General features: G+C 37.8%; 1 pseudogene; it reads right to left on the reverse strand.

Annotated features, from left to right (window-relative positions):
* Positions 1–716: 716 nt before the first annotated feature.
* LOC106847149 (high mobility group protein B1-like) lies at positions 717–21503 on the reverse strand (annotated as a pseudogene).
* Positions 21504–26661: the final 5158 nt, after the last annotated feature.

Raw genomic sequence — 26661 nt, forward strand, 5'->3', positions numbered from 1 at the left:
CCAATGCTGTGAGTAGATTGGTTATTCTTTACTTTGTAAATGTAACTGGGGTATATGAAATTTGATACCAATTGATGAAGATTTTTGAGTTTCAGTTACGGATGAAAACTGTCACAAACCAATTTTTATTACTCTCATCCTGAGTATGTCGAGAATGTAGACAAAAGCTTTTTATCAGCTAGCTATATGAAAAGATAAACACTGTAATAGTTCATGTGATCTAACAGGTGCAAAAGCAGAAGACTACCCATCAATGAGAAAAGTTTCAGATCTATGAAATCGATAACACTAAAAGAAAGTATTTACTTTGAAGTTTTCAGAATGTTAAGAAAACGTTTGCTTTGTTTTTTTTCAATTACAGAGTGGTATTCAGTTAACAGAACAATAATTATTTCCTGTATGCTGCATCAGAGACAACTAAGGATGAAAAATTACCATCTCCATACGTAAGTAATTTGTGCTATGAGCCAACAAGAACCTGGATCCACGCCAAGTTATGGCCCTCCATATTTTAACAAGCAAGGTCAGTGGCTATTGAAAGTACCACCAGGACAGGGCTATCTAAAGACACATTTTGTAGCATGTTATATCAACTATACAAAAAAGACACTGTACAGTTTAAAGAGAAAACTTATACAGTCTCGCATATCAATATTTTTCTTTAAAAGAAATAAGTTCTGTATTTATAGACAAGAAAAAACTGTATTAGAACAAACTTATTCATCTTCTTCTTCCTCCTCTTCATCTTTTTTTTTTACTTTTTTCAGTCTTGATGACTCCTCTTTTTTTTTCTTTTGCCATATCAGGCTTTCCTTCAGCTTGGTATGCAGTAATATCCTTTTCCTATTTTTCTTTTACCTTAGCAACACTCCTTTCATAAGTCTGCTTGTCATCTGCATCAACATTATTCCACATCTCTCTCATTTTCTTTGTAACATTAGCAATGGACAAAATAGAATGTTCTTTTTTGATTTTTTGAGTGATACTCATAACAAAACAAGAAAAAGGCCAGAGGAAGCCTTTTGGCTATATTGAGATCCTTGAACTGGCTTTTTTGTTTGTTTGTTTCTTCTTTAACAGGAATACAAGTTTCCACTTCCCTTTTATAATGGGCCTTGTTCACCTTTGCTATGTCTTCAAATGTTCCTTTCTCTTTAGTAGAAATGGTCTTCCTCCTCTCTGAGCATTTCTTAGATGACTGAAGGATCTGGATGCCTCTTCTTGTGCTCCTCTAGGCAAGTTTGCACAAAGAATGCATATGATGATGTTTTTCCTCTCAGCTTCTTAGGATCTCCATTGCCCCTGCTTAGTTATTTTTCCTTAGCAAGGCACAGAGTCATCCAGTGTCTCCCCTACTCTCACTTGCCCTGGTGCCATCTCTATGGACCTCAGTGAACTGCAATGAATGTGAGAGCTCATTTATTTTTAAAGATGTTCACTTAGGGAGCTGTGAATATCTGGAGAATGAGATATCAGATATCACAAATGGAAACAGTGATGGGGCCGGTCCAGTGGTGCAGAAGTTAAGTTCACATGTTCCACTTCTTGGTGGCCCAGGGTTCACCAGTTCGGATCCTGGGTGGGGACATGACACTGCTTGGCAAAAGCCATGTGGTAGTAGGCATTCCATGTATAAAGTAGAGGCAGATGGGCACGGATGTTAACTCAGGGCCAGTCTTCCTTAGCAAAAAAGAAGAGGATTGGCAGTAGTTAGCTCAGAGCCAATCTTCCTCAAAAACAAAACAAAACAAACCCAAATGGAAACAGTGAGACCAGTTACGAATCCTAGTCTATGTGACAGATTATACTAGCTTAGATTAGAGTGTTAGGCATGGTAGTGGAGATGAGTGGACAGATCTGTGGGTATATCATGGAGGAAAGTCAATAATATTTCCTGGTTTATTGGATGTGAGGTTGTAAGAGAAAAGACATAATCAAGGATGTTTTATATTTTTCCTTTTCTTGGGAACCCAGTTGGATGGTGGTAACATTTATTGAGATGGTCAGACCTTGGATGGGGCGGGTTGGGCAAAGAAAGATCCTGCTATTTTTTTAACATGTTAAGATTTAGATTCCTATTAGATATCCACAGGAGATGTCAAATGCATGATTGGATATATAAGTCCAGAGATTAGAAGAGATGTCCGAGTTATAAATATAAAGATGGGAATCACAAGACTAAAAATGGTAATTAGAACCATGGGATGGGATGAGATTATGCAGGGGAAGGTGGAGGTACAAAAGAGAAGCCCTCGAACAAAGCCCTTGGAAACTCCAATATTTAAATTCAACCAGGAGAGAAGAATGCAGCAAAACAAACAAACACCTGATAAAGTATTGTGTGTAATGTATAAGTAAAACGAGGAGAGTCTGGTATCTGAGTAGCCAAAGGAAGAAAGTGTTTCCAAAATAAAAGTATAGTAACTCTCTCAAGTGCTGCTGAGTAATTAAGATGAGTATAAAAGTGTGAACATTGTATATGGTAATATGGATGTCATCAGTGAAACTAACGAGAAATTTGTTGAAAAGAGACAGTATGGAAGAACAATTGTAATGGGCTGAGGAGAGAACATAATGTGAGTAACTGGAGATTAGTACAATAAGCAGCTCTTTCAAGAAGTATTACTTTGAAGAACAACTTACAACTAAGACATACAACCATGTACTGGGGCTTTGGGGAGGAAAAAAAGAAAGCAGTGAAATCATGGTTTGTTATTAAAGAAGTGTGACTTTGAGAAGATAGAGAAATGGATAGCAGCTGAAAGTTGATGTGGGGTCAAGAGCAGTTTGTTTGTTTCATGGTGAAAACTACAACTTTACCCCTTACTCCAGATATTTCCATAGTCCACATTCTTTACTCTTTTATATATTTCCTCAAATATTTGCTTCTCAGTGAGGCCTGTATTAACAACACACTTGAAATCTGAACTCCTTTCCCAACATTTCCAAATTGTTACCGCCCAAGGGTGGTCCTCTGCTTGCCACAAGACATGACAATAGTCAGGAGGCAAGGTGGTAGGAGAGAAAGGGTTTCTTTATTACAGATTGCTAGCAAGAGGGAAGATGGCCAACCAATGACTGAAAGAACCATCTTACAGAAAAAAAGACTACAGGCCAGTTATATATAGGGCTGGGCTCCAGGTAGGGGAGGTGACTGGTCTCTTGGTGGGGCCTCCCTCTGATCTCTGGGTGGGAGCAGACATCTGGTCCCAGTTCCTGATAGCCCATTGTTTTGCTGGATATGCATCAGAGAATGGGGCAATGTCCTACACCCTGATCTTTCAGTTGTCATTCATGATGGCTATCAGCATAGGCTCTCTGCCCAGGGGTCAGCACATTCCTGGAGAACTCAAAAGAACAAAGTTAGCATCCTAAAGCAGCCTGGAGGGGCTACAAAATCTACAGAGCATATCTTGGCTAGTTAGTCAGAGGTCATTCAAAGTTACAGAATGATTTCTTTTCTACAGTATGGCTTGCCTTGTGTTGAGTTGATATCAAAATGTCTTACTATGCTCTATTTTTTTATTTAGCACTTATCTTCTAACTTATTGTATAAGCTATATCACACATACATACATTATATTTTACTCATAATATATATTTTGGATAGTATATATTTTGTTGTATATTATGTTCAGTTACATATTATGTCTATTATTTCCCCTGCTCCATTAAAGCAGAGATTTTTATTTTGTTTACTACTCTATCCTTGGCACCAGAAGAAAATCTGATACCCAGTAAATATTGTTGACCTAAAACAAATAAACAACCAGTTATTTTACCAGCAAAATGGGTATATTTGGTAATGGAAGGAACTGCAATTTGGGACATGCAGTCTATGGTGAACCTCATGCAAGTGTGGAGAACCAAAGGAAAGAAACATTCTTTTATGAAGTTGGGAGCAGCTGTTATAAATGAAGAGTCCATTGGAGGAGACGGGGAGCTTGAAGTGTAGTGGCTTTCCATTGGCTGAGTTACGATAGTCTCTCATTGACTGAGCCATTGCTCGGCAAGGAGAAATTTCTTCTTTCCTTCTGCTGGGGTAGTAAATGTGTCACTTCCTGTCAGAGATGCAAGAACATCTCTTGGTGTTGGGGTCAGTAATGTGCATTGAGCAGCATGTGCACCAGAGTTCTCACTTCTGGCCTCCCAACTCTATTTTAAATGAAGTTTCTGTTTATTAATTTTCACATTTTTCCCCCTTTGATAAAGATCTCTCTTTGAAAGCATGGCTGATCAAAAGTCAGTTTTTTTCTGAATTCAGTAGCCTTTTGTTCCTCAATGCCAGGAAGAACCTTTCCTGAGTGTTATGTCCCACATCAGAAGGAAAGTGCAGAGATTGAAAACCTATTCAGTTTACATTTGAGTAGCAAGGAGAGGTAGAAGGGAGATCTCAGGCATTTTCCATGTAAGTCTGAATCCTTCTAATAGACCTGTTTTTGACATCTTGGGAAAACTGTCTCATCAGATGTCATCTGCTTCAATTCCAGAAGATCTTTGCCTTCAGGTTACCAAATGGTGTGGAAGACCCATCAGGATTCGCTGCTTTCTTTAGATATGTTACATGAATACAAGAGTCTGCTCATTGGAATTTGGTGTCACAAATGTTGGATAGCAGTTTCAGATAGGGGTCTTTCTGGCAAGGTTGGAGAGAATCTTTCGTAAGGTGTCTTTTCCAATAGATGAAATCTCCAGGTTGCAAGGTGTGATGCTTAAGGTCTTCATCTCCCTGGAACACACTATGAAAGATTGCTCTACCAGAACATGGTTACCTTTGATACAAGCAATAAGGCCTTTACAATATTGAAGTACATCTCTGTTTACCAGCTGCAGGGCAAAAGAGGCAGGGGCCAGGTGCACTGGGCTTCCTGTGACTATCTCAAAGGGTGAGAGTTTATGAGTTCCAAAGAGAGTGAATTCAAGATTTAGAAGGACCAGCAATAATGTTTCTGGCCAAGATACTTGGAGGGTCTCTATAAATTTTGTCAATTGAGTCTTAATAATGCTGTTAGGGTGTTGGAGTAAATCAGAGGATTGAGGGTGATAAGCATAGTGAAGTGTTATAAAACTGGCCAAACAGCACAGACTTGTCAGAGCACCTGACCAGCAAAATTATCTCCTCAATCACCATGAAGTTTGAGAGGGGTTCCCCAGGGAGGAATTATTTTTTCCAAAAGGACTTTAGCCACAGAAGAGGCAGTAGCCTGTCTACAAAGGAAGGCTTCAGTCCAGTGAGAAAACATACAGACCATGACTAAAACATAGTTATATCCATGATATGGGAACAACCATATAAAATCAATTTGCCAAGCCTCAAATGTTCCACTAGGCAATTCAAAATGTCTTGGAGTAATGCAAACTGACTTCCCTGGATTGTATGTTTGCTACTGGACACAAACACAGGTTCTTTTAGCCACCACACCAGAGGGGCCAAAATAAAAACTGGAATGCTAGGCTTATGGCAAGAAAAGGGGTTTATTTCAGGTCACATCAGCCAGGAGAGGAGAGTAAACCCTCAAATTTGTCTTCTTGAAACATAGGAGGTGAGAGTTTTTAAGCGTTGTGAGGAATGTGGCTGCTTGTAGGGAAGGGAAGCATGTGGCCTTGCTCGTTGGTGGGGCAGCTTTCATGTGGCCTTGTGAGGTTGCTTGCAGGATGGGGGATGGCAAGATAAGAGAATTTGCAGATGAATGTCCTTGACTGTCTGCCTCCATGATGGATGGTAGATTCTGGCACCTGGAACCTGAGGAGTTGGGGTCTGGGAAGCTTCATTTTCTTACAAAGAACTATAATTAAGCAAAACTTCAGTATGAGGCCACTTGGGCTCTAATCTTAGCCCTAGTTTTCTGGAAGGGTGAAGTTTAGGGATACAAAGGTTAAAGAAACTGATATTTACATATGAATGTAACTAAAGAATCAGGGATAGGGGAGGGGGCTCAGGAGTGCCAGATTTTGGATGACCTCAGACCACTGGCCATCTCACTATAGAAAAAAGTTTCAGATCTGTTGAATATGACATTCTTGAGGAATCTAAGAAAACATTAGTTATTTTCTTATGGGGGGAGAAGGAACAGTTTGGGCAGAGGACTTAAATCTTCTGCTAACAAGTCATGATCTCTAGTCTAAGCATTTGTCCAAAGCACACTGTGAGAATAAGGCAGGGGAGGGGGACCTAATGAGTCAGGGTCATTTATACTTCCAGTGTGGCTTCCTTCTATAAGATGGCTTCCCCTATGCTAACTTTCGACTATGTCTATCTCAACTAGTTCAGCAGTGCTAAGATTTTGGGCAGTTGAGACAAGTGAGGTGGTACTTTTTGTGGCCTTATTAATATTTCCACTCCAACACTGATTCATAAATGCTGTCATTTTGTCAGTACACCAATGGTTTCATATATGCACAGTGGTTAGAAGTGGGAATTGTTGAGTCTCTGGTAGGACTGGGCTGCTATCTGGCTTGAACTAGAGCTTTCTCCTTTCATTCGACCAAAAATTGTTGAATTTCCAACCTTGCTTTTCCTTTTCTTAAGCTGATTTTTGGGTTTCTCCAGCCAATTTTTTAAAGTTATCATTTGGAGAAATATCCCTCTGGACCATGACAGAGGTTTGACTGCTGTTGGTTTCTTTCAGAGCAGCATTCCATACAGCAGTGTCAGCAAGGTGATTTCCTTTAGCTTCTAGAGAGTCAATTTTAGAATGCTCTGGGATCTTAGTAATAGCTAAAGCAGGAGGTAAAAGCATAGCATCCAATAATTCCTGAACATAGGGCTGGTTTTATTTCCACTTAAATTAAGGACGTGACATTTCTTCCACAACATTTCAAAATCATGAGCCACTATAAAAGTGTATCTACTATCTCTATAAATGTTGGCAGTTTTGCCTTTGGCTATGGAGCAGACCCATGTGAGTGTGTATAATTTGGCTTATTGGGCTGTAGCAGCCAAAGGCAAAGGTGCCACTTCAATTACCTCAGAGGGTGTTAATATTGCATATCCAGCACAATATTTGCCATTGTCACCTCTTAAATAAGCACTGTCAGTGAACCACGAGAAGTCAGCATTACTCACAGGAGTTTCCTGCAGATTATCATAAGGGGTCGAAGGTGATCCATCAGTGTTAAGCTGTCAAGAGGGGCTTCATAAGTAACAGAGGTGGAGAAGATTAGCATGTTTAAAGTGATTACAGTGTGAAAGAGTTATGTGAGGAGAAACTGACAAAAGGATTTTATAGGAGGTGAGGTGGCTGAAAAATGTTGAGTGTGATGAGAATTCAGGAGAGTTTCTACTGCATGAGGTACAAAGATGTTACAGGGGATCTCATAATTCCCTCAGTGGCCTTAATCAAAAGGGCAGTTGCAGTAATGGCTCTAAGGCAAGGAGGATAGTCCCATGCCTCAGGATCCAGTTGCTGGCTATAATATCCTATGGGTCAGTGGTGGTCCCCACATTTTGGGATGAGTACCATAAGGGCATTCCTTTCCTTTTCATATGCAAAAAGAAAACGAAATCTGATAATTGGGATTCCAAAGGGCAGGTGGGTTCATTAAACTCTCCTTTAAGATTTGAAAGACTATGTCATCCATTCTTCCCATAAAACTGGGTCAGAGTTGTTGTTCTTTAGTAAAACATACAAAGCTTTGGCCAAAGGAGAGAAATTTGGAATCTAACTTCAACAATAACTAGCTAGCCCAAGAAAATCTCACAGTTGATGCTTAGTTTTGAGTTTTGGAAAACTTAAGACAACATGAAGCCTAACTGGATCTAGATGTAGCCCAGATGCCCTAAATATTGAACCTGAGTTTAGACAAACTGCACTTTTTTCTTGGCAACCTTGTGTCCCTCTAAGACTAAAAGCTTTGGCAAATGGATTCTATCTTCCTGTGAGGAAACTTGAGAGGGAGAGCAAAAGATCAAATTGTCCATGTATTGCTAGAAAATAGAGCCCCTAGTAAAGTTTATATCGTCCATGTTAGCCTTCAAGATTTGTGAGAAATAAGAAGGACTCAGTAAAATCTTGAGGCATTACTATCCAGGTGAATTGTTTTCCTTTCCAAGTGAAGGCAAAAAAATATTGGCTAGCCTCTTCGACTGGAATACTAAAGAATGCACCACATAAATAAATTATTGTAAAGAATTTGCTTTCAGTTGGGACAAATATTCGTAGCTATGAGGAAGAACAGAGTGCTGAGAGAGGACAGTGTTGTTTACTGCTAGAAAGTCTTGAACAAACCTCCACCCTTGGCCCTTGGCTATTCTTATAGGTAAAATAGGAGTATTACAGGGACTATGGCAAGAGATAATGAGGCCATGAGACTTGTAATCTTCTATTATGGACTCTATAACTTGAAGGGCTTCTTTACTTATACAATATTGATTAATTCTGGGGAGAGGTTTTGAGGGATCTATTTGAGTCTTGATGGAAGGTGTACTGTAAATTTTGCTCATATCAGTTGGAGACTGCCTATCAGGAGAGTGGTAGCTGACTCAATAGGGACAAATGATCAGTGTCTTCAGAGTCAGCTGTAGTACCATCAGAGACAGAGCAAGTGAAAGACCTTGAAGTGTCATTTAATTCACTTGGTTGACTATTTTGATTGTTACTGTCAAATTCTAGAATTTGCATTATTCTAGAAATTAACTTAATTCTAGAACTAGAATTATTATTTAATTCTAATTATTTAATAATTAATTACTTCCCCCTTTTGGTGAAAGAGACCTTTCTTTCACCAAAATAATTTGATCTTTGAAAATAATCTTTCTTTCACCACGATAATTTTCTAAGACATTTTGAACTAATTAATAAATAGCGGTAGAGGAGCTAGGGAGAAAAGGGTAGGTATCTCTCAAAGCACCTAAACAAAAGGGAATAGGTTCAGAGAGAGGAACCTTTTGAGATTTATTAGAGATCCTCACTATTTCAACTGTTTTAGTACTCTGAGGCTGGGGCTACTTTATAGTAGTGGGGTTGAGTACCATGATTGTGTCTCTGGTGTCAATAAGGACAGAGAGAGACTCATTCCCATTCTGGAGAGTTGTTTCTCTAAGCTGATTAAGAGGAAGAATTGGGAAAAGCCTCTGTAGTTTCTTGAAGCCTCATCATTGGGAATTAGGAAAACATTGGAAAGGCTGGTTAGAAGGCTGAAGGCACTCAAAGTACTTAAATTTCTAACAATCTCTTTTCCAATGTCTTGGCTCTTTGCAATAATAGAAATTATGAGGTTTTTGGTTTCTTTAAGGACTTTCATTTACTAGAATTGAAATTTAAGAATTTTGACTATCTTTCTTTTACATGACTCATTTGGGTGTGAATGAGCTTCGTTGCCAAACTAACTAAATCTTGAGTGTACATACTTTTGCATTCCATCCTGATCTTTTTAATTAAAAGAAAAAGGTCCCAGTTCAGCCTGTTAATAAACAGAATTAAAAGTTACTTGAGTGGACTTAACATCTGAAGGGAGATGAGAATTTTCTTTGAAAACAAAGTGACGTTGATTATAAAGTCATGAACAGATTCATCAGATTTTTATGTGCAAGCCAAAATTTTGTTTCAATCAATAGGCTTAATAAAACTACTGAAATTGCTTGTTAGAGTTTTCCAGCAAGTACTGTAGCCTCTTGTGAAAAGTTAGGAGTTTATTTTTCTAAATCCTTTCCAGAATTTTCCCATTGGGCAAGTTTCATCCAACATTTGGCTTGGCCTTCACCAACAAGCATTTGGATTAATTGATATAGGTCTAAAAAACCAGGTTGGTAAGTTTGAGTAACTATGTTAAATTCTTCAACAAACCTATGGTGGTCCTCAGTTACTTTAGAAAACCTCTTCAACTATGGCTCATAATTTGTCCTTAGTCCAGGAAAGATAAGAGATTTGAAGTTTGTTTTGATCCTCAGAAGATTTAATTCTAAAAGGATAGGTTCTGATAGGTTCAGAGGTGGAGGGAGCAGAGAGAGGCTTAGGGGAAAATGGAAGTTCGGTGAGAGAATTAGTATGGGGAAATTGAGGGTATAGAGGAAGTGTAGGTGGGATAGAAGGGAAGGAGAAAGATGATGGAGTGGCAGTGCCTGAGCACAAGGTGGCTGCCACTGATCCAGAGACAACAGATATAGAGGGGAAAGAGAGACTTCTGTCGGTGTCACAATCCAATGTACACATCAGGATAGATGCGGAGAGGGCTGATGGCCACTCTGAGTTTATTATAACCAGCATTTCAATAGATACATAGCTTACATCTGTTAAACATACACAGGTGTTCTGGATGAAGTAATTAGCAAATGCCAAGAATTCTTAGTGATTTCTCAAGGAGCCCTCCCTTGGCCTCTGTTTTGATATTATCATGTTATTGCTGTGCTCGTATACTTTCTCTCAGAGCATGCAAGGCCTCCTAGGCAATGGCCCCTCCTGTTCCTGATATCGTGTCTCCATCTGTGCCCCTGGGCAGCCGATGCCTGTCTTAGGTTGCCTCCCCCTGGAGGTCTTACCCGTCATTGGCTAACCGGCCTTCTCACCTCCGGGTCACAGTTTGTTGGCAAGCTTTTTCCAGTGGTTATTAACCCTTCCTGTGTCAGGGGCAGCTACAACTTCAAAAACCTTTTGTCTTTCTTTAATTGTTTGTTCACCTCAGTTAATCTTAAAATTTTATTTTGTGAAAGAGACAATTGTAGACTCCTAGTAATGTCTGGAAGCCTCAAAATACCAATCAAAATAAATGTTCCATTCTGTTTCAGCAATTTCAGAGCTATGGATGTCCAACTCAGTTTTAAGAAAAGTAAGTTTGGAGAGTTCAAACGTTCCCCAAAATAACTGTTGGTGTTCTAAATTATTTTTGTTTAAGTTGGTCCATTTAGTTAGAAATGCACATGAGAAGAGACCATGGATTTTAAACATAAAACCAGCTGGAGTCTCTGAAGGGGGAATCCCTTAAAACATTTAGATGACTGAGATCCCATTTCTTAGAGGTTTTTTCTCTAAAGCAAAAGAAAAATTCCTAAACAGGCTACAGGCCACATACCAGCATAATTTCATTAGAAACATCCCAGATCCAAAAGGAATCAAACCAAAGGACAGCACAGCTTCATTAAGACCAGCTCAGTTCCAAAGGAATCAGACCAAAGGCTAGCTCCTTTCCAAAAGGAACAGCCAGGATCAGAAGTCAAGCCAAAGGCTGAATGGCACACCTCCTGTAGGAGCAGACCTATTCCAAAATGAATCCGACCAAAGGCCAAATGAGTACTCACAGAAAGGGCAAAAGCCTTTAACAGAAAAGACAGTTCTTGAAGAAGGCCTTAAAGGCTTCAAAATATGAGGAAAGCAGACCCTGAGATCCAAAAGAAAACTTACCCTTACACATCCAGAGATGGCAAGAAATCAGTGAACTCAATGGGCTTTGTGGGTGTTGCTTCTGTTTGTCCACCAGCCCCAGAGTTGTTTGGGGTCTTCTCCATATACCGGTACAACACACCAAATAATGTTAACATAAAACAAATAAACAACCAGTTATTTTACCAGCAGAATGGGTTTATTTGGGAGTGGCAAAGAATTTCAATTTGGGACATGTAGTCTATGGTTGACCACATGCAAGTGCAGAGGAACAAAGGAGAGGAATGTTCTTCTGAGTTGGGAGGGGCTGTTGTAAATGAAGAGTCCATTGGAGAACACTATGAGTTTGAAGTGTAGTGGCTATAATATCTTTTCCTATTTGTATTAAATTGCTTTTTCTATTTAAAATACCTGATTATTTTTTATTTCCTGCATTGAGACCTGACTGATATGCTTGCCATTGCATTCACCAAGTTCTATTTCTCCTGCCTTCTAAGTATTTCTTCTATCCATATCCATCACTAATATCAATGCCATAACTCACATCCTCACATTTTACCTGAATTCTTAGAATAGTCTATTTAGTAATCTCTCTGCTTGTTGTCTTGCATTCTTCATGCCTCAACAGGGTAACTTTTTTAAAACTGTTTTATTATAAAATATTTCTTGACTAGAAAAAATTTAAAAATGCATAAAATGTAAGAGTAATAAAACACATACACAGGAATTCATCAGTCAGGTTAAGAAACAGAATATTACCACTGCTTTTGAAGTTCTCTATAATCCCTCTTCCCATAGGTATCTCTTTTCGTTATACCAAAAGACAAACTTTTTGAATTTTTGGCTTGTAATTTCTTCTTTAAAAAATAAAATAGGTTTTTCTTTTTAGTTTACTACACATGTATATATTTCTAAAATCTCTTTCCATATATGAACTTTATATAAATACCATATATTTCTTGTATAATTGTTTGAAGTTCTTGTACATTATGAATAAAGCTATAGCTTGTTTATTTTCACAGCTACATATGGATACACCTTTCTAAAAATGTATCACAAATTATTTCACCATTCCCTTGTCATTGGATATTTTTATACATGTTTTCTAGATATGTCAAATAACATCGCTGGGGATATAATTTTTGTCCCTGTTATTATGTTTTGTGTATGGTATGAGATATAGAGAAAATTTTATTTGTTTCCTCCACTTGTATAACCAATTGTCCCAGTGCAATTTAGTGAATACTTGATTCTTTGTTATTGAGCTGTGGTGCCACTTCTGTCACATAGCAAGTTTTTATATATGCATGTGTCTGTTTCTGAGCTTTCTATTAAATTCTATTGGATTATTTATCAATCCCTGAGACAATACCACACTGGCTTAATCACTGCAAATTTATAATATGATTGATGGCTCATAAAGAATTAACCTCAACATTGTCATTCTTATGCAGTAGTGTCTTAAAAATTCTTGGCTTTTGCTTACCATATACATTATAACTTTTATTTTCCTGGGAAAGACTAGCCCTGAGCTAACATCTGATGCCAATCCTCCTCTTTTTTGCTGAGGAAGATTGGCCCTGAGCTAACATCTGCACCCATCTTCCTCTATTTTATATGTGGGATGCATACCACATCATGGCTTGATAAGTGGTGCTAGGTCCACGCCTGGGATCCAAACCAGCAAACCCCAGGATGCCAAAGCAGAGCACACAGACTTAACTCCTATGCCACCAGGAGGGCATTAACATTTTTATTTTATTATTTTTTTATTTTTTTGAGTAAGATTGGCCCTGAGCTAACATCTGTGCCCATTTCCTCTATTTTATATGTGGGATGCCTGCCACAGCCTACCCAATAAGTGGTGCATAGGTCCACGCCTGGGATCTGAAACAGCAAACTCCAGGCCACTGAAGCAGAACATGAGAACTTAACTCCTGTGCCAGCGGGCCAACCCCCATTTTAACATTTTTTAAAATCAGAATCCATGAAGTACTCTACTACAATTTAGACTTAATTTGTGCCCAATCTTTAGATTAATTTCAGAAAAACTGAAGCCTCTTTGATATTAAATATTTCTATTCATAAATATGGCTTTTCTGTCCACTTGTTTAAATGTTTATTTTAATAATTTTCAAAATTGTTTTATGATTTTCTGTAGAGAGTCTCTACATCTTTTAATGGACATATTTCCAGGCAACTTATTTTTTGTTGCTCTGAGAAAATATATCTTTTGATTTGCATTGTATATTGTTTAATGTTTTGTCCTAGTTTTAAATATTTTAATGCAATTTTATTTTATTTATTATGTTATTTTATTATTCTATTTTTATTTTATTTGTCTTTTATTATTTTATTTTAATATCTTTCATCCAGCTGTTTTGTTAAACTATATGATTACAATTTCCTCCTCTATCAGACTTTCTTCTAAGGCTTTTTTACTTCTTCATGAATGTTAAAAAACAAAATTCAACTGAGTATTTAAAATTTTTTAAAAACATAAAAAGAATTTAAAATTTTTAATTTAAAAATTTAATTGGCTTTATCCAACAATTCATGAATTGGGGAGCATCCCATCTACAAATAGAAGAGAGCTCCAAGGAGCTGTAGAAAATGGAAGGCTTTTATAGGCAGAAGGGAGAGGAGAAAAGGAAGTTGCTAGCACACAGTGGATTATTTCAGGCAAGGTCACCTACCTTTGGGGAAGGGTGGGGCTCTGTCAGGCAGATTACCTCACTAGTGCTGATCCGGTAATTCCAGATTGACTGGTTAAACGTCACATTCCTGGGAGAAGCTGAAACTGCAATTAGGTCTTGGTTTGCTAATTTGGGGTTTAGCACAAATGACTCCATTTTGAGCCCAATTTCTCTTTTTTAACATGAAGAACAGACTCTTTAGTATTTCCTTCAATGAGAGATTTTGATAGGTTTTTTTTTTTTTTGGTGAGGAATATCGGGCCAGAGCTAGCATCTGTGCCAATCTTCCTCTATTTTGTGTGTGGGTCACCATCAAAGCATGGCTGATGAGTGGTATAGGTCCGCACCTGGGATCCAAACCCATGAACTTAACCACTACACTATGGGGCCAGCCTGCAGTAAATGATTTTTTTTTGTTGTTTATATGATAAGGTCTTTATTTTGCCCTCATTTTTGAAATATAATTTTTCTGGGCATGAGATTCAAGTTGGAAAATTATTTGCCCTGGGGCTTTAAACATATCATTTTAATATCTCCTGGGTTCCCATATTTCTGTTGAAAATTCCACATTAAGCCTAATTGTTGTCTATTTGTAGACTTTCTTTTCTTTCTGATTTTTATTATTGTTAAAAAATCTGCTGTCAATATAATTCTCTTCTTTATGTAGGTGATTGGTTTTTATCTTGGACACTTTTAAAATATCTTTGTGTGGAATTCTACAATTTCACTACAATGTATCTAGACATGAATTTATTTTTAAATTATATTACGTATATATCGCCCCAAAATTCTTATGTTGAAATCTAATCCTGTTTGCAATGATATTTAGAGATGAGGCTTTTGGTAGATGATAAGCTTACGAAGGCAGAGCCTTCATGAATGGGATTAGTGCCCTTATTAAAGAGAACTCACAGAGCTCTCTTTCCCCTTCCACTGAAGGGGAGCATAACACACCACTGCAGAATATGCTTCTTTGGAGTAAGGATTATTTTGAGCTGAAGGCAATCAAGACTGAGCAGACTCAGGGAAAGCTTTTTACCTACTCCTTAATTACCCAAAGATTTTGTGAAGGGGGACTGTACCAGAAGAGAGCTGTTATCAGAGATAAATTTTTCATCTGAGAGACTTATCTACATGGCAAGGCAAACATCTGCTCTTCTCGTCTTCATGTGAATTGTCATCCTCCCCTTTGAAGTCCTAGACCCCTATCTCCTTTCTTAGTTCAGGATGGTATATAACCATCAAGTGCCTGACTGCCTTTGAATCTCATGTATGGGTGGGCTCCTGTATATACAAAATTAAATTTGTTTTTCTCCTATTAATCGGTCTTTTTATTATGACGGGGGTCTCAGCCAAGAACCTAGAAGGGTAGAGGGAAAATTATTTTTCCTCCCCTACACCACCATGTTGGGGCACAATGATAAGATGGATGTCTACGAGCTAGGAAGTGGGCTCTCATCAGACAGCAAATCTTCTTACACCTTGATCTTGAACTTCCCAGCCTCCAGAACTGTGAGAAATAAATTTCTGTTGTGTATAAGCTACCTAGTCTATGGTATTCTTATATAGCAACACAAATGGACTAAGAAATTGGTACCAAGAAGTTGGGATGCTATTGTAACAAATATCTAAAAATGGGGAAGTAGCTTTGTAATTGACTTGTGGTTAGAGTCTTTAAGAGTGTTGAGATGCATGCTAGAAAAAGCCTACATTGCACTTGTGAAGGTGGTGAAAATCTCCTTTCTTCCCTTCCTTTCTTGTGTTCTTACGCCTGGACTAATAATAAAATTGGCACAAGGCTAGATTAACAGAAGAAAGCTCCAGTTTAATACATACATATTTGAGATCATAAACAAATGATGCTCAGAGAGTGAACAAAGCAGGCAGCATATATATGTGTGTGTTTTTACACAAGGAAACAATAAATTTGTGAAGAATTGACAGGACAAAGAAACTTAGGTTTGGGGTACGTAATTAGTGAAGAATTTAAGCAGAGTTTAGGCTTGAGGTAGTACATTAGCAAGGTTTGTTTATTCAGGCTTCTCGGCCCTGAATCCCTGGCTCTGGTGATGAGGAGAACACCTTTCACACTGGAGATTTATTTCCTGCTTTCAGGGGAACAGAGACAGGAGGGTCAAAATGCCCTTTTTGCTTCTCAAGTAATTTTATTTTAAAATAATCAATATGCTATGGTGGGATATTGTGTGATGGCCTGCCCTGGGCCCCCAAACCATGAATGGACAATTCTGGTGAGAGCTCAGAAAGAGTTGAGCTGTAGAAAAAGCTCCAATCTTCTTAGATAATACCTAAATAATCCTGAACAGGATGTTTGTAGAAATATGGATGGTAAAGACCATTCTGATGTGGTCTCAGTTAGTAAGAAGAAACAAGTTATTAGAAACTGGAGGAAAGACAATCCTTTTTATGAAGTGGCAAATGCCTTGGCTGAATTGTGTTCATGTTATGGTGTTTTCTGAACAATAAAACTAGTGAGTGATAAAATTAGATATTTAGCTGAAGCTCATCTAAGCAAAGTGTTAAAGGAGTGGACTGGTTCCTCCTGACTACTTGTAAAATTCGAGAAGAGAGAAATGACTTAAAGATGGATTTCTTAAGCAAGTAGGAAACAGAATTTAAAGATGTGGAAAACTCTCAGCCTATTCATATTGCAACAAATAAGAAGACTAAGGTTTGGCCAAGGGATCACTTGATAAGGAGATTAGTATGGATTAGTCACCTCAAAAGAAGCCAGGAGCTATTCTCCAAAACAGTGGAAGAATGAGTCTCCTTCCTACCAAGGTGATTCAGAGATCATGAGGGCTACCAATCCCATCACAGACCCGTAGTACAAGTTGGGGAGATAGAGCAGTTTCAAAGGAAGAGCCACTGTCTGTGGGACTTCAGTGTATGCTGTCCCATATTGCCTGCTCTGTTCCCCACACTTCAGCTCTGTGCTCCTTGGCTGCAACCCAATGCATGTCTGGCAGGCCCAGGTGTGATGTATGCCACAGTGGTCATCCATCCAGGGAGCACAGGTAGCAAACTTTGGTGGCATTTGCACGACATCATCTCTGCTGGCACGCAGAGTGCATGAGCTCTGGAGGCACGGCTTCCTCCACCTAGATTTCAAAGAACGAGATCAATGTTTCACAGAGCTGTGGAGGTATGGCCCCAGGCAGAGGGAAACCTTGAGGGTAGGGCTGCCACAAGCCTCAAGGGCAGAGCCATCAGGAGCCTTAGGGTCCTGTGGGCAGGAGTCCTCTCCAGTGGGTCCAGAATGCAAGGCCACCACCCTGGTAGGTTCAGAAGGCAGGACCTCTGCTTCAGCGTGACTTGAAGGTGGGACTTCTACTCCAGTAGGCCTGGAGAGCAAAGTATCAAGCCAAAGAGAATTATTCTTTAGACTTAAGAACTAATGGAATTTTCCCCTAATGGAATTTTCATAAGAATACGAAAAGATGCTCTACATCATATAACATCAGGAAAAAGCAAATTAAAATAATAAGAGACCACTATGCACTGTCCACCCAAATAGCCAATAATCATTCTATGGATAAGGGAAATAAGGTGAGTTTTACTTGAGCCACAGTGAGGATTATGACCCAGGAAGGTCCTAGAAAGCCTTCTGGAGAAGCATGGTTTTCAGTACAGTCTTATATCTTTTTAGCACAAAGGATATACATTAAACACATCCAGGATACATTTTCATAAAATTTTCAAAGAGATATTTAGTGGCAAATTATCAAGTCAACATGACCCTAATGTCAGGAAAGGGACTAATACAGGCATTACCAACAGGGCATAGAAGGGAAAGCATGCATTCTTATCTAAGAGAATGCATTTTTTAACAGTAAATGCAGATGTACAGTGCATATTTGATAGGCCATAAGTCAGGCTCTTTAGTTCAAGCTGAATCAGGTTTTTTTTGGTCTTTTTTAAAAAATTTGAGTTCATAATAGTTTACATCATTGTGAAATTTCAGTTGTATGTTATTTCTTGTCTGTCACCACATGAGTGCTCCCCTTCACCCCCTGTGCCCACCTTCCACTCCCCTTCCCCCAGTAACCACTGAACGTTTCCTTTGTCCATATGTTTGTTAATATTCCACATATGAGTGAAATCACCTGGTGTTTGTCTTTCTCATTCTGGCTTATTTCACTTAGCATAATTCCTTCCAGGTCCATCCATGTTGTTGCAAATGGGATGATTTTGTCTTTCCTTATGGTTGAGTAGTAATCCTTTGTATATATATATACCACATCATCTTTATCCAATCATCAGTCGATGGACACTTGGATTGTTTCCATGTCTTGGCTATTGTGAATAGTGCTGCAATGAGCATAGGGGTGCATATGTTACTTTGGATTGTTGATTTCAAGTTGTTTGGGTAGATACCCAGTAATGGGATAGCTGGGTCATATGGTAGTTCTATTTTTTAGTTTTCTGTGGACTTTCCATACTGTTTTCCATAGTGGCTGCACCAGTTTGCATTCCTACCAGTAGTGTATGAGGGTTCCCTTTTCTCCAAATACCCTCTCCAACATTTGTTATTTTTAGTCTTAGTGATTATAGCCATTTTAACAGGTGTAAGGTGGTATCTTAGGGTAGTTTTGATTTGCATTTCCCTAATGATTAGTGATGTTTAACATCTTTTCATGTGTTCATTGGCCATCCATATATCTTCTTTGGAAAAATGTCTGTTCATATCCTCTGCCCATTGTTAGATCGGGCCGTTTGTTTCTTTGTTGTTCAGTTGTGTGAGTTCCTTATATATTATGGAGATTAACCCCTTATTGGATATATGATTTGCCAATATTTTCCCCCAATTAGTGGGTTGTCTTTTTGTTTAGATCCTAGTTTCTTCTGCCTAGCAGAAGCTCTTTAGTATGACAAACTCCCAGTTTATTCTTTCTTTTGTTTCCCTTATCTGACCATGGTATTCGAAAAGATCCCTTTAAGTTCAACGTCAACGTGTATACTACCTATATTATCTTCTAGGAGTTTTATGGTTTCAGGACTCATCTTCAAGTCTTTGGTCCACTTTGAGTTCATTTTTGTTTATGGCATGAGATAATGGTCTACTTTCATTCTTTTGCTAGTGGTTGTCCAGATTTCCCAACACCATTTACTGAATAGACTATCTTTTCTCCATTGTATGTTCTTGGCACCTTTGTTGAAGATTAGCTGTCCGTATATGTGCAGTTTTATTTCTGGGCTTTCAGTTCTGTTCCATTGATCTGTGTGTCTGTTTTTGTACCAGTACAATGTGGTTTTGATCACTATGGCTTTGTAGTACATTTTGAAGTCAGGCATTGTGATGCCTCCAGCTTTGCTCTTTTTTCTCAGTATTGCTTTAGCAATTAGGGGTCTTTCATTGCCCCATATGAATTTTAGGATACTTTGCTCTATTTCCATGAAGAATGTCTTTGGAATTCTGATTGGGATTGGATTGAATCTGTAGATTGCTTTGGATAGTATGTACATTTTAACTATGTTTATTCTTCCAATCCATGTGCATGGAATCTCTTTCCATCTCTTTATGTCATTATCTATTGCTTTCAATAATGTCTTATAGTTTTCATTGTATAAGTCCTTCACCTCCTTAGTTAAATTTATTCCTAGGTACTGTGTTCTTTTTGTTGCAATTGTAAATGGAATTGTATTCTTGAGTTCTCTTTCTGTAAGTTCATTATTAGAATACAGAAATGCAACTGATTTTTGTAAGTTGATTTTGTACGCCCCAATGTTGCTGTAGTTCTTATTTCTAATAGTTTTCCGATGGATTCTTTAGGGTGTTCTATATGTAAGATCATGTCATCTGCAAGCAGTGAGAGTTTTACTTCTTCACTCCCTATTTGGATTCATTTTATTCCTGTTTCTTGCCTAATTGCTCTGGCCAAAACCTCCAGTACTATGTTGAATAAGAGTGGTGAGAGTGGGCACCTTTGTCTCGTTCCTCTTCTCAGAAGGATGGCATTCAGTTTTTCCCCATTGACTATGATGTTGGCTGTGGGGTTGTCATATATGACCTTTACTATGTTGAGGTAATTTCCTTCTATCTTCATTTTGTTAAGAGTTTTTATCATAAATGGCTGTTGGATCCTGTCAAATGCTTTCTCTTCATTTATTGAGATGATCATGTGGTTTTTATTCCTCATTTTTTTTAATGTGCTGTGTCACATTGATTGATTTGTGGATGTTGAACCATCCCTGTGTCCCTGATATAAATCGCACTTGATCATGATGTATGATCTTTCTGATGTTTTGCTGTATTTGGATTGCCAATATTTTGTTTAGGATTTTTGCATCTATGTTCATCAACGGTATTGGACTATAGTTTTCCTTTTTTGTGTTGTCCTTGTGATATTTTGGTATCAGAGTGATATTGGCCTCATAGACTGAGTTAGGAAGTGTTCCATCTTCCCTAATTTTTTTAAATAGCTTGAGAAGGATAAGTATTAAATCCTCTTTGAAAGTTTGGTAGAATTCCCCAGGCAAGCCATCTGGTCCTGGGCTTTTATTCTTTGGGATGCTTTTGATTACTGTTTCAATCTCTTTACTTGTGTTTGATCTAGTCAGATTATCTGTTTCTTCTTGATTCAGCATTGAGAGGTAGTAAGAGTCTAAGAATTTATCCATTTCCTCTAGATTGTCCATTCTGTTGCAATATAGGTTTTCATACTATGCTCTTAAAATCCATAGTATTTCTGTGGTATCTGTTTTTATTTATCTTTCATTTCTAGTTTTATTTATCTCAGCTTTCTCTCTTTTTTCTTTGTAAGTCTGGCTAGAGGTTTGTTAATTTTATTTATCTACTCAAAGAACCAGCTCTTTCTTTCATTGATCATTTCTACTGCCTTTTTGTTTCAATTGCATTTATTTCTGCTCTAATTTTTATTATCTCTCTCCTTCTGCTGACTTTGGGCTTTGTTTGGTCTTTTTCTAATTCAGTAAGGTGTGGTCTGGGGTTGCTTATTTTGAATTTTTCTTGTTTGTTAAGGTGAGCCTGTATTGCAATGAATTTCCCTCTTAATACAGCTTTTGGTGCATCCCATATGAGTTGGTATGGTATGTTGCCATTTTCATTTGTCTTCAGATATTTTTTGATTTCTCCTTTAATTTCTTCAGTGATCCATTGGTTGTTCAAAAGCCTGTTGTTTAGTCTCCACATCTTTGTCCCTTTCTCAGCTTTTTTCTTGTAATTAATTTCTAGCTTTATAGCATTGTAATCAGAAAAGGTGATTGTTATTATTTGAATGTTCTTAAATTTATAGAGCCTTGCCTTGTTTCCCAACATATGGTCTATCCTTGAGAATGTTCCATGCGCACTTGAGAAGAATGTGTATTCTGCTGTTTTTGGATGGAGTGTTCTATGTATGTCTGTTAAGTCCTACTGGTCTAGCTTTTCATTTAATTCCACTGTTTCCTTGTCGATTTTCTGTCTGGATGATCTATCCGTTGATGTGAGTGGAGAGTTGAGATCTCCAACCATTGTTGTGTTATTATTAATATCTTCTTTTAGTTTTGTTAATGGTTGATTTGTGTACTTTTCTGCTTCTCTGTTGGGTGAATAGATAGTTATGTGTTATTTCTCCTTGAAGGAGTGTCCCTTTCATCATTATATACTACCCTTCTTTGTCTTTCATTACCTGTTTTATCTTGAAGTCTACTTTGTCTGATATAAGTATTGCAACACCTACTTTCTTTGGTTTGCCATTAGCTTGGAATATCGTCGTCTATCCATTCACCCTGAGCCTGTGTTTGTCATTGGAGCTGAGATGTGTTTCCTGGAAGGATCATATTGTTGGGTCTTGTTCTTTAATCCATCTGGCTACTCTTTGTATTTTTATTGGAGAATTCAATCTATTTACATTTGGGGTGATTATCAATATATGAGGGCTTAATGCTGCCATTTTATCACTCATTTTCCGATTCTCCTGCGTTTCCTTTGTTTCTCGTCCTGTGTATTTTGGTCTACCAATTGAGTTATGTAGTTTTTTATGTTGTGTTTCTTTGTTTTCTCTTTATTTATTGTTCATGTCTCTGTTCTGCCTTTTTGTTTAGCTGTTACCATGAAGTTTGCATTCAAGCTCTCGTGTATCTGATAGTCCCTTTTCTGATGTCCTCTTATTTCATTAGACTCAACCAAGTCAGTTCCTTTCCTTTTCCCCTCCTAAATTGTCTTTCTCACATCTTATTCCATCTTGTGTTATGAGTTTGTGGTTAAAATGACAAGATTATCTTTGTTTTTGGTGTTTTCCTTTCCTTTGTCTTTAATGCTGTACTTGAGTATTTGCTATCCTGCTCTGATTCTGTCTATCTATCTGTCTCCTTACTTTGTGCTTTGTAGCACCTTTCTCCTTTTTTTTCATGTATGAGGGCCTTCTTGAGGATTTCTTGTGGGAGGGGGGGTCTCGTGGCCACAAACTCCCTTACCTTATGTTTGTCTTGGAAAGTTTTTATTTCTCCATCATATCTGAAGGATATTTTCACTAGAGTATTCTTGGCTGAAAGTTATTGTCCTTCAAAGACTTTAGTATGTAGTTCCAGTCTCTCCAAGCCTGTAAGGTTTCTGCAGATAAATCTGCTAAAAACCTGATAGGAGTTCCTTTGTAGGTTGTTTTCTTCTGCCTTTCTGCCCTTAGTATTCTTTCTTTGTCATTCACTTTTGCCAGTTTCAGTACTATATGCCTTGCAGTAGGTCTTTTTACATTGACATATTTAGGAGATCTGATAGTTGCTTCCACATTGATTTCCATCTTCTTCCCTGGGTTTGGGAAGTTCTCTGCTATTATTTCTTTGAACAAGCTTTCTGCTCCATTCTCCTCTTCTCCTTCTTGAATACCTATAATTCTTATGTTGCATTTCCTAATTGAGTCAGATAGCTCTCAGAGACTTTCTTCATTTATTTGTAGTCTTACTTCTCTCTCCTCCTCTATTTGGAGCATTTCAACATGTCTATCTTTGATTATGTTGATGAGCTCCTCTACAATGTTTGCTTGAGCATTCAGGGAATCCATATTTTGTTTTATTTCTTCATTGTGCCTTTCAACTCTAATATTTCTGATTGATTCTTCTTATATTTTCAATTTCTGTTGTGAAGTAGCTCCTGAACTCATTGAATTGTTTCTCTACATTCTCTTTTAACTCATCGAGTTTTTTGATGATAGCTATTTTGAATTCTTTGTCATTTAGATTACATATTTCTGTGTTCTCAGGACTGATTTCTGGGTACTTGCCATTTTCTTTGTGGTCTGGAGAGCTCATATAATGTTTGATATTGCCAGAGGAAATGGCTCTGTTTTTTTGCATGCTGGTGTTATTTGGTCACAGTTACTGCCTATTGCCACTCGGTGGGGGGGGGGGGGGGTCAAGAGCTTTTTATTCTGATCCCTTTGCCTTCTGCCAAGATCGCAGGTGCTGGAGCCAGTGCTGGGTGGGTGGGGGCAGGAATGCTTTCTCCTGTGTGCTTTTGGAATTTTTCTCCCTGTGCTCTTGCTATCTGCTCTCCTGGGGTGTTGGCTTGATAAGGTCACTCCCTGTGAAAGCTTTTGCCCCAGTAGAGGGCTTTCCTCTAGGCTGCAAGGGCCCTCAGAGATTCTCGCTGTTCCTGTGAATGAATATCCCCTCCCCCATTCCTTCCCTCTAGGAGGCCTCCCGTATCCCAGTTTTCAGTCTTTAGGTGAGGGAGCAGTGTTTTCTCTTACCCCATTCCACCTCTTCTGAGTGGGGCTCCAGCCTCTCCATCTTCTGTTGTATGGCTGTGTGGGTCTCTCTGACATTTTTCGTGATGTGTTTGGAGGTCCTCTGTTGGAGTATGAATGTCTTTTTCATTTTATATTGGAAGAGATAGATTACTGGGAAAGCCCACTCTGCCATGATGCTCCAAGCTGGATCAGTTTTTTCACCGCATATACCTCAATATGTGAAAATCTCTTGACAGCACCTATTAAAATGGCCAAAACATTGACAACAGCAAATGTAGACAAGGATGTGGACCAACAGGAACTCTTACATTGCTTATGGGAATGCAAAATGGTACAGCCACTTTGGAAGGGAGCTTAGTGGTTTCCTAAAAACTAAACTTACACTTACCATATGATCCAACAAGAGCACAATTTGATATTTACTCAAATCAGTGGAAAACTTATGTCCACACAAAAACTGCACACTAATGTTTATAATAACTTTATTCACAATTGCAAACTTGGAAGCAAGCAGGATGTCCTTCAGTAGGGGAATGGATATGTAACCTGTGGCACTTCTGGACAAAGTGGAATATTATTCAATCCTAAATAGAAATGAGCTATCAATCTATGAAGATGTAAAGGAAACTTAAATGCACATCTCTTAATAAAATAAGTCAATTTGAAAAGTCTATATTCTGTGTGATTTTAACTACATGACATTCTGAAAAAGGCAAAACTCTGGAGATGTTGAAAAGATCAATGATTGCCAGGGCTTTTGGGGAGGGGGGGAAATAAGGAGAACACAGGGGGGTTTTTTATGGTTTTATTGAGAAATAATTGACATATATTACTGTATAAGTGTAAGGTGTACAGCATGATGGTTTGATTTACATATATTGTGAAAAGAACAAAAGTTCTCCCTGTGATGAGAACTCTTAGGATCTACTCTTAACAATTTTCCTATATATCATGCAGCAATGTTATCTATAATCATCATGTTGTACAATACAGAGGATTTTTAGGGCAGTGAAAATACTATGTCTAATACCATAATGTGGATACATCTCACTTTACACTTGTCCAAACCCATAGAATGTCCAACATGAAGAGTGAACTGTAATGTAAACTATGGACTTTGGATGAAGTTAATGTGTCAATGTAGGTTCATCAATTGTGACAAATGTATCTATCTGGTGGGAGATGTTAATAATAGGCGAGGCTATGCATGTATGGGGGCAGAGTGTACGTGGAAAATCTCTGTACCTTCTGAATTTTGCTTGAACCTAAAACTCTCTAAAAAATAAAGCATTTAAAAAACTAGTGACATTTGCCCTTCTAGGTTTCAGAATTGCTTGGGACCTGACCAGTGATACCCTTTTTGTTTTTTCTAATGTCTCCCTTTCAGAATAGAAATGTTCATGCAGTACCTGTCCTGCTACTGTATTTTAGAAGCAAATAACTTGTTTTCTGATTTCACAGGTTTATACCTGTAGAGGAATTTTGCTTGCAGATGAATTATAACTTGAGTCTCATTCATACCTGATATAGGTGACATTTTGATGAGATTTTGGACTTTGAGTTGACTCTGGAGTGGGTTAAATCTTTTGGGGATGTTTGATAGGGTGAATATATTTTACATATCAGAAGGACATGAATTTTGGGGGACAAGTTGGTGCACTGTTATAGGTTGAATTTTCCTCAAAAATTATATATATTGAAGGCCTAACACCCAATATCTTATAATATGACCTTATTTTTGGATATAAGGTCATTACAGAGGTAATCAAGCTAAAATGAGGTCATTTTAAAATGAGGCACTAATCAAATCTGACTTTTTTTTTAATAAAAAGGAGAAATTTGAATACAAAGGCATATACAGAGGAAAGACAATGTGAAGACATAGGGAGAAGACAGCTATCTATAATCTCAAGAGAGAGGCCTGGAATAGATCCTTTCCTTATGACTCTCAGAAGGAACCAACTCTTGATTTTAGGCTTCTGGCCTCCAGAACAGTGACACAATATATTTCTGTTTTTTAAGCCACTGAGTTTGTAGCTCTTTATTGTGGCAGCCCTAGCAAACTGATGGACCATGCAATACTACTCAGAAATCGAAAGGAAAAAACTATTGTTACATCTAACAACTTAGATGAATCTCCAAGGAATTTTGTTAAGTTAAAAAGCCAACCACAAAGGTTACATATTGCTTGATTCCACTTATGTAAGAATTTTGAAATGCCAAATTTTTAGAAATGTAGGACAGATTAGTGGTTGCCAGAGTTTTACAATGAAGGCTGGACAGTTGGGAGGTGTGTGTGCTTATAAATGGAATCATGAAGGAGACTTGTGTTGATGGAACTCTTCCATATCTTGACTTGTGGTGGATACATGAACCTACTCATGTGATAATTGTTTAGAACTAAATTCACACCACACACACATGAATACAAGTAAAACTCAAAAAATCCGCAGACAAGTATATTGTATCAATGTCAATATCCTAGTCATGATATCGTTGCTATGGCTTTGCAAGATACTACTACCACTGCAAACTGGGTAAAGCAAAGGATCTCTCCGTGTTGTTTCTTACAATCAAATGTGAATCTATAATTATCTAAATAAAATGTTCAATTGAAAAAAAGAAAAGATTATTGATAATACAACCTTATAGAGTTATCTCAGAAGCATTATGTTAAGTGCAAAAACCCTGAGAAAAGAGTATATATATGATTACATTATATGAAGTTCTAGAAAAGGCTAAACAATAATGGTAGAAATATTAGTCATTGCCTTGTATCAGAGATGTAGGGAAGAGGAGATTCTATATCTTGATTTTAGTAATTGTAAATTCTGCATTTTTCAAAACTCATTAATTATATGTTTAAAATAGATAATGTTTATTGCACATAAATTATAATTCTTTAATAATTAATAATTTAGAATGTTATTTAAAGACTAATTA

This window comes from Equus asinus, chromosome X (assembly GCF_041296235.1).
Source record: "Equus asinus isolate D_3611 breed Donkey chromosome X, EquAss-T2T_v2, whole genome shotgun sequence".
Lineage (NCBI taxonomy): Eukaryota > Metazoa > Chordata > Mammalia > Perissodactyla > Equidae > Equus > Equus asinus.